Below are 9,254 nucleotides of genomic sequence, written 5' to 3' on the forward strand. Positions count from 1 at the left end.
AAGGAGTCTTCTTTTCTTTTAGCTCAACAGCAACACCTGTACCAAAAAGAAGTTTGTTTTTCCTTCTCTTTTAACACAAATTCCCTCTGCTAGTAAGAATTTCTGAAGTGGTTGAACATGATCCTGTTAGCAGGAGACTGGTGAAAGACCCATTGGAAGTCTGTGCCTTATGCAGAAAGATCACTTAGTAGGCATTACCAAGGTCCTGCTGCATTCTAAATGCAAAGAAATGAGAATCCTGAATAGTATTGCACCTTCTTGTATGGCACCAACTCCCAAATCAGCTCACTGCCCAGCACTTGCAAGATTTCAGTATCAGCAGATGATTGCTCACTTTCCTCTGAGACAGTACGTACTATGGAACTACTTCAGGCTTCCTGCAAGCTGCTGTTACCCCAGAAAAAAAAAAGAGGGACAAGCTGATGTCTGAAAAAAAACCAGGCATTACGGCATATTATATTAAAATAGCTTTATTGTCTTCATGCCACATTTTTAAGTCCTTCTAAGAATGAATTACAAGTGTGGTGTGAATCCTGTGAAATGGTGTTTAGTATTCTTTTATCCTTTCTTAAGAGGAGGGTTCTGTGCTTTTAATTGTGGCATTACTTTTTTGTTTTTCCTTGCTACTAAATGCCCACATTGCTACTTATTTGTATTGTATTACAAAAGCTTTGTTGAATAAATGTGCCTGGGATTTGTGGTGAAAGGTGGTGAAATTTATTGCCCTTAATTCTTGTGGGAGTTCAGTCCCAATGAAACTGGGATTATTCTGTGACCACCCTCTCTGACCACCTACCATCTCCTACATTTATAAACCTTAAGACACAGCACTACAGGAGAGGCTGTGGGTAGCTGTACCAGTCCAAGGAAAAGTCTGAGGGAAGAACGAGGTTTCACCTCTCTGGGGCCCTCTTTTTCCTTGTGGTTGATTGTCAGAGTGTGCTACATTACCCTTTAACAACTCGTGGTAAATTCCTCCCTTCCCTTTCCCTGAGTGTGTGGAGACAGCGAAATGTTTCCACATTTCAGTCCACCAGCTCAGCTCTTTGTGTTCCCCATGATAACAGAATATTTCTCTTCTGAACTCTTCTGTGGGATCTGAGAGCGTGCTAGGCCTTAATAAAACACACACAAGATCAACAGTATACTGCCCCCAGATATTTCCATTGCGGAGCCAAGTAAGTGCGGCGGACAGACTGATGAATGACTCCATGGCCACACATGGGAAAGAAGGAAAAGTGTTTCCAAATGTTCAGTTCAAACCTGTAGCATATTTTTTAAAACTCTCACATTTCAATTCAAAATCCCCTGAGACAGAATTTTTGACCTTCACTGTCTTTAACTGTGTGCTTCCATATGTCCCACTGCCAAAATGCTGAGTAGGCATTTGAGATTTACCTTCAATACATCATTTGAGCTTACAAGATGCTTACTGTGGATCCAGAAACTTTGTCCTGAAATATGTGCAATTTCACTGCAAATACTAAGTAAAGTCTATAATGCTACCTGAGCAAATGCCACTGAAGCATTACAGATAATTGGATATGAACATGTTTAAGAAATAGAAGCAAAGAGCACTTGAAAGTCTACCCAAAAGCTGTATTCCTTTCAGCAAAAAAAATCAAATTAACAAGTTAATTTATGTCTACCACTAGCAAGTAATACCATGCAACAGGAGTGGATCTGTAAAGTAAAACAATTGGTTTTGAGGACTTTGACTCCATGCTAAATATATTTGTGGGAGTGGTAATTATTTTAGATTATCTTTTATCTGGTTCTGTATATCTACCCCCTTCACTAGCAGATGGAACATATTTCTGATTTAGTTTCACTCAAGAAGGATCCAATTCATGTGCTCAGTGACCAGTCTGCGTTGTAAACCAATGTGCTCCAATGGAGACAATCAGAAGGCTTGCTTTGAAAGCTCAGTCCTGGTCCAAACTGAAATGTTGATGTTAGCCCCAGAAGACTTACAATCAGGGCTCTGAAGTAACTCTTTTGGGAGGTAGTTAATTAAAAAAAAAAATTATCTGAAAAGTTATCTATCCTTTTTTTTTTCCTACTTACTCGTTTCATCTAGGCACAGCTCTCCCATAAGCATTCACAAAGCCACTTTGTGTCTCTTTCAAATTCAAATTTCAGATTCAAATTCTCTATTTTCTCTGCTGCCAGGGAGGTTGCAACCATGAGAACTGGTTATTTTGCTCATCAATAATTATAATCTTGCACAGTCCCGTCTTCCTGTATCCAACTATCTTGTTCTCAAAATCTAAGAGTAAGACAAATCTCCAGGTCAGTAACTGGCATCTTCCTACAGTGCAGAGCGCTGGCAGAATGGGGTGCTGACCTATGGCTGTGGTATACAGATGTAACAGTAACACACAACTAATAAGAGAGCCATTCTGGCATCCAACATCTGCAACTGTGTCACTCCTCCAAAAAAGAAACAGGGTTATTCATACCCTCCTTAACCTCCCATGTGCAATGGGCTCTTAAAGCCAGAGAGACCCAAAAATGACTTCTCATATGGTATCACGTGGTTTGTACTTGTATCCCTAAGCTTCAGCAAAAAACAGGTCCTTCTTAAGAACCAGGGCAGCAGTGTTATGTTAAAAGTCATCAGCGCTTTACTGTTCCCCCACTGCACCTCACAGCGGAGAATCAAGGAAAACCACAAAACAGTAAAGCCAAACGTTAGCATTCTGGGCATTTGGCTAGAAACCTGAGCTTGTATTAGCAGTCATCAGTTCTGATTCCCTAAATTACTTTGGCCAAGTTGCTTTGGCGCTGTTTACATTAGATTTCCAGTTGTATGGAGAAATAGTTCAAATATGAATGCTTAGATTTTTCTAAAGCCCCTAGTGTTAGGGATTTCCTCAGTTGATGGATGCTTAGTCTTGGATACCTTTTAAAGAGGCTCTCTGCAGTATCTCAAATCACAAGATGCTTTTAAAATTCAGGTTTTATTTAATTTGATCCAGTTGTGCTGCCTCTCAGCAAAGGAACAATTTTGTTAAAATCTTTTCCTTTAAAAAACTCTTTGAAGAATATTTTAAATGCATGTCAAATAAGGTCTTAATGGTGTCCTATGACACTGGGAGTTCCTGTACTCATATTTACCTCAGTTGTCTCCCCCTGAAGTCCCAATTATATATCCTGCTTATACCAGTAACTAAGTAGAAATTTTAAAGCTTTCCTCCCATGCCAGTAAATGAAAGCATGTGAATGGAGTTTTCAACCTTCTTTCTCAAATTCTTCATCTGCAGGAGACACACAAGTGGCAGAGAGACAATACTACTAGCTGGCTGTTCAGGGAATGCTCCAGATGCAGCAGTGAACCAGCAGTAGAGTGCAAACATTGACTTGCCATGGCCTGTGGTGCAGTCTCACGATTGGTGCAACCTAATCTGAAACCAGAACCTCAATGGAGCCATCTCTGCTCTTGCCCATGGCCATGTGCTCCCCTTGGCACAGGTTTAAGACCAGGAAGACATGCAAGGAGTATGCTCAGCTTGATCCTCAGAGGCTGAAAAACAACTCTACTAAAAAAAAATAAATCGTCTAGACTGGGGATCTGACTCAGCTCCTCACTGACCTTGTGGTTGTTAGGGCTGGGCAAGGCAGGGACAGAGAGTGGCGAGCAAGAGGGGAGACCAGGTCTACTCCTTTTAACATTTTTATGGTCTTAGATTGGTTTAAACTGTTCATTAAAACACACTCTGAAACATATTGCAAAATGGCATTAATAGTATTGAAATGGCCCCCGAGGGATATCAGACAGACTGCTAATTGCAAGGTATGTTCAAGTACAGTACTGACTTGTCAGGGCAGTGCCACTATCTTTTTTTCTCCTATTTCTAATCACATGGCTATGCCACTTTAGCTGCAGATACTGCTGGAGTAATTAGCAGAAAGAGCAGAAAAGTTTATTTTTTGGGTACGGTAAGATGCTTGGGTACCCACCAGTTTTAGAACTGACTGCAGAAATGTAAACAGGCACCAACTTGTTCTCAGCAGATCCTCTATCTGCCTGCTCCTTCTTTCCTTACATGACGTCTGTAACATGCTGTGAACCCACAGTTCCTCTGGCCCCAGCCTCTGCCTCCCAAAGTAAAAAGCTGCACAGACGTCTGATGTAGCATATATCCAGTAATACACATTCTGCAGGACTATGGTTCTCAGTATTTAAAAGCTTTGGAAAGAAGACAACATATAAAAATCAAGATCTCTAGAGCTTCCAAAGACTACACATGAGGGTGTTCTGCCCTAACAACTGAGTAAATCAAACAGCACAAACAAAAATCTTCATTACCACAGAAACTGATCAGTGAGCTGAAAGAGCTTGGCATGGTTCCTGTCTCAGTGGATTCACCTCTGAGATATCCAGAACCTCAAAGATAATGCTGTTATTAATTGCTTCAACTCTCAAAAGAGTTAAGAGTGAAGAACAAAAAAGGAAACCATATGGTGACCTCTCAGAGAAGTCTCTGAAAAAGAAGACCAGGCAGTTCAGGTGGGGAGAGACATTCCTGGAGATTAGAAGGCAAGAGCAGAGATCATTTTCCTTCATTGAATTCTTGAAGAGGCTTTTAAGCCCTAGAGTGGAAGTTGAAGAGGAAATGGATTATAATAAACAACTCCCTTTCACCTTCTTTGGCACAGAAGGCTTAGGCTTTCCTGTGCTTCACGATGCTTCAGCACATCATTGAGAGCAGCAGTTTGCCTCGACTCCTTTCCATATAACTGAAAACAGCAGCTTCTGGATTACAGTTTCCTCTGATTCCTGTGACCCAGACACAGGCTTGGAACTATCAAATTCCTGCTCCCCAAGTTCCTCCAAGATCAGAAGGAGGGAGGCCAGGGCAACAAGCAATGAGAAGCTCCATTGAGCTAAATCCTGGAAGCTTCAGAAGTCCGATGTCTCCTTCCATTTTATTGAAAATCTCCCTGTTGGCACTCATTTAAGTGTTTGTACTTCTAAGAAAATAAATTGTTTGTTGTACAGATTTGCACATCTGCAACTTCTATCAAAAAGCCAAATTATTTTCTGCTGAGCAAAATACTCTCTGCCATTTCTTTTTATATCCCTACAGGTCTGCAAACTCCTCATATGGGCAATAACCTGTCCAGGCCAGAGCCTGCCAAACTACAGCAGACTATACAATGACAACACACATTCAAAATACATAGCATGCAAACCAGCACATATTGCAGTACTGTTTCATAAGATGACCTGTTAAAAACTACTCACACATTCCCCTGGCCTTCTGTAATTCAACCAGTTCCTCTACTCTGTGCAAAATTAATAAAAGTGTGCCAAGAAAGTTATGCAAATGTTGATATCTATTTCTCAAATCAGTTACAGGCCATTTTGTATGGCATTATTTTTAAAAAAAGCATAGAAAATGCTAAAGAAATGCCATGCAGCACAGAAATAGCCCAGCAAGCCCAGTTGTTGAAGGAATATTGCCCTGTCCATGCAAACAACAAAAAAGTATTCAGCAGGGTTGGATTTATTAGTCTTTGCTTAGTGCAGTGTCAATGTTACCTCAGGAGGGGAAGGAGGGGTTTGTTATATGAGAACAAGCTTAGTTTGTACCTTACAGCATCAAAGGCAAAACACTGTATATTTCTGAATATTGAAGGAATGTACAAGACTGCTATAGAATTTCTTCTCCTTTGCAGCATGAAGTTCAATGCAATCTGCAGTGGTTAGCTGGAAGTGTGACAAACAGTGCTAGTTATCCGAAACTTCCAGCTCATGATTTCCTGCTACAGCACCTCAATGTGACCACCTAGAAGGTGCAAGTGGAGTATTTATCTACAATGCCGGATAAAATCCCAGTGTGCCATGCCTTCCCTTAAGTACTGACATTCCTACAAATGCACTTTGTTCATTGCAAAGTGAAAGATGTCATTTGCACATGGCTATGCAGCCCACAGATGTTGCACATCAGGATAAAACACAGCCACGGCTATTTAGAAGTGAACCATCAGAGATGTGCTGTCATTAGACAGATCCCAAACTGCATGTCACAGAGAACAAGTCCAAGACACTGATACAGCTCAAGATTTTTTGTGACAGCAGGGTATTTTTTGGGTGTTATTGATACCGGGGAGATGATAATTGCTGGGTACATACAAAGAAATATTGGGTGAGCAGTGGGGAAAATAAACATGGTCATATCTCAAGAAATTCTGAGTGGATGTTTGCATCAGCTAAACTGAGGTGTGCTTTTCTTATCTACGTTTGATGAAAATGATGCTTTATTCCAAACAGGCTACTGAGACTATGCAATGATAGCAGATATATTGGAGAATAATAAATGTTGAGGCTGCTACTTTACTTTTGCAATGGGCAATTTTGAGTTTTTGTGCAAACTTAATTTCCTTTATACAGTTTTCTGACTGAGATGGTCATTCACAGTAATACCTACACCTCCTTGCTGAGTTGTGCTACAAACATCCATCAGCTCTGCATAATGTGTAAAAGACATAAGTAACAGCAAGCCAGCTGATTCTTTGCAGAGTAATAAATCAGCATACTTGTCTTCAAGCTGAAATTAACAAGTGCATATAATTCTTCATAAGTATATCTGGCAGTTTGAAGCATGATGCAGCACATACAATTGAGGATGGAGGATGTGGTGGTTTGTTACTGAAATGAAAACGCAATATTTCATGCTTAGGTTTGAAAGAAGTATAGCTTAACAAAAATAAAGCTTATGATTCAAGTCACTCTTTTACTTCAAAAGTAATTTGTGGTACATTTTACACATACTGCAAGTGATGAACAACAGCCTTGGATAATTGCTTTCCTTAAAGAGTGTGGTCATCAAAGGATATGTTTTAGATGTGTGGTCACAGATGTGACCAGGCTGATGAATTGCAAATAACCAACATAAGAGACGATGTTGTGCTGTCTTTGATAGATGTAGTGTTATAAATTATCTTTTCCATGACAATCTCAACAGGAGAAGAGCACTTAATAACAAGATTTTCGGTGCGCGGATTTAAATGAAAAGAAAATGTGGTTGCATGCGAATGTAATTGTTAACTGTGCTGGTCACTTACCGGCTATTTTGACAGCTAGGCAAGACAGGTTTTGTTCACCAAAGCTAGTACTAGTTCTGGAAGCCTATTATAATCCAACTCGATTTCCAGATCCTAAATAGAGTCTGCAAAAATTTGTGGAGGGTTGGGGAGTAATTCTTCACTTACAGTTCAGCTAAGCCCTACATGATGTCATTGAAGGGTAATTTCATCCATCATTTTTCAAAATTAATTCACATTTTCTCCATCATATTCCAGGTAAGCTGTGGTTACAAGTACTGTTTACAGCAAAAGGACTAACAGCATCCCACCCAAACGTTCACACATGCTTCATCTTTCAAGGGGCCATGTAAAATCACCCCTCAGTGAGAGCTAACAGAGGTCACTTAAAGCCAGGAAGCATGACAGAGATTTCCTTTGTCCAGTATCTGAGGTTTAAGTGATCAACTCTCTGTAAAAACATACAGGCTCCAGAAGGTTCTGTCTTCACTCTCAAATGTTTTAGAAAGGCCTCAGCACTTTGTAGGAGTAGATGCATACTTGGCAGCAAATTCCAAAGCAACTAGTAAGCATTGCCAAAGGGAAGCTCATGCCACATCTGGCATGACCAAGGCCCTGTGTCTGTGTTAACACACTCAGTCATGTACTCCTATGGAGCTGATTCTTGTACAGCTCCCAAGTAATTTAACAGGATTCTCATTTTGAATAGGTAAGCCATGCATAGGTTTAATTGTAATTTGTGCAGGTTAAGGATAAGATTAATATATAGTTATTTAACTTCACTGGAAGATTTCTATTTTTTAACATGCTGGCCAGAAAAGCAATGTTGGGGAAAGTTTCCTGTTGGAGGAGCTGGCTGCCTTCCTCAGCCTTCTTTCCCAATTCCCATGCTACAGCCTTTGGCTGCTATTGCCAGCCTCAGATTCTCCTACACATAAACATTTCCCATAACTGGATTCCTTGTTTGAAAAACTGGAGACCAGACCCTAGAAGGCTCAGCCCATGAAGAGTGTTCTCACAGAGGGGAAATTAAAATTTAATGCCAGCTATTATTTGGCTGTTTCCCTCTCTCTCCTGCCACTATCTCTAGTTGAGCACAGTAAGCCCCACTACAGAGCTGATTTCCTCCCCTTCTGGGACTCCAGGCATATGAGCCTCAGTGATACAGGATTCATCTCGGTCAGTTTAATACTGAAACAAGAATTCATTTTAAGACTGTAAGTCACAATATGGCAAGAAAACACTTGCAATTTGGAGACAGAAAGTTCCTTAGAATTTTTAGGGGCATTTGGGACAATCTAACCTGATTCCTAACTACTTCTATTTCCATTATTATGCTGGAAAGTGTAATTAGTGGCCAGAAAGATTTACCCTGGTTAAGGCTGTTACCTGTGGCAAGCACTGGTCACTTAAGCTGAATTGAAAGCAGTTAAATTAAATCATAGAATCAGAGAATGATAGAATGGTTTGGGTCGGAAGGGACCTTAAAGATCATGTAGTTCCAAACCCCTCTGCCATGGGCAGGGACAACTCCCACTAGACCAGGTTGCTCAGAGTTCTATCCAGCTGACCTTGAACACCTGGTCTTCTCTCTAGTGATAGCTGAAAGGAGAGATCAGCAAGGCTGGGCAGGTGTGGTGGTAAGGCTGTATGTTTGATTTGTCCGGGGGTAAGGTTGTATGTTTGATTTGTACATGGCTGCTCAAACGTGTCACTTGCCACAGTATGAGACACCACCACTGACCCTGTTAGAGAGCGACAGAATTTAAAACCCTGGTAACACCGAGTGATACTGCATGTCTGAGGGTTCAGTAATGCAGTTCAGCACCTTCCATGCCACAACTGCAACTAAAAAATAGTTTAAACCTACATTTCTTCCAGAAAATTAAGCAACATTCAGCGCCATTGCTGAAAAGCAGTAACTGCTCAGCTGTGGCCTCTGGAACCATATTTACTTATAGATTTACTTATCTGCTCTAGTGGAAGGTTCTGTCCTCATGATCATGATGAATAAGCTGATCTTTAAAGTCTCTTCCAACCATTCTATGATACCATGATTCCATAATTTCTAGTTGCGAAGTGGGACCAATATCTAAGTTTTTAATATGATTTAGGGCTTATTACCTAAGACATAGCTAATACAGGTGCCCTCGGAGGCGCTGCTTTACCCACAGCCCCACCTTGCGGCCACAGCGCGGCAG

This window comes from Manacus vitellinus, unplaced genomic scaffold, assembly GCF_001715985.3.
Source record: "Manacus vitellinus isolate BGI_N305 unplaced genomic scaffold, ASM171598v3 scaffold_7_pilon, whole genome shotgun sequence".
In the NCBI taxonomy this organism is placed as follows: Eukaryota; Metazoa; Chordata; class Aves; order Passeriformes; family Pipridae; genus Manacus; species Manacus vitellinus.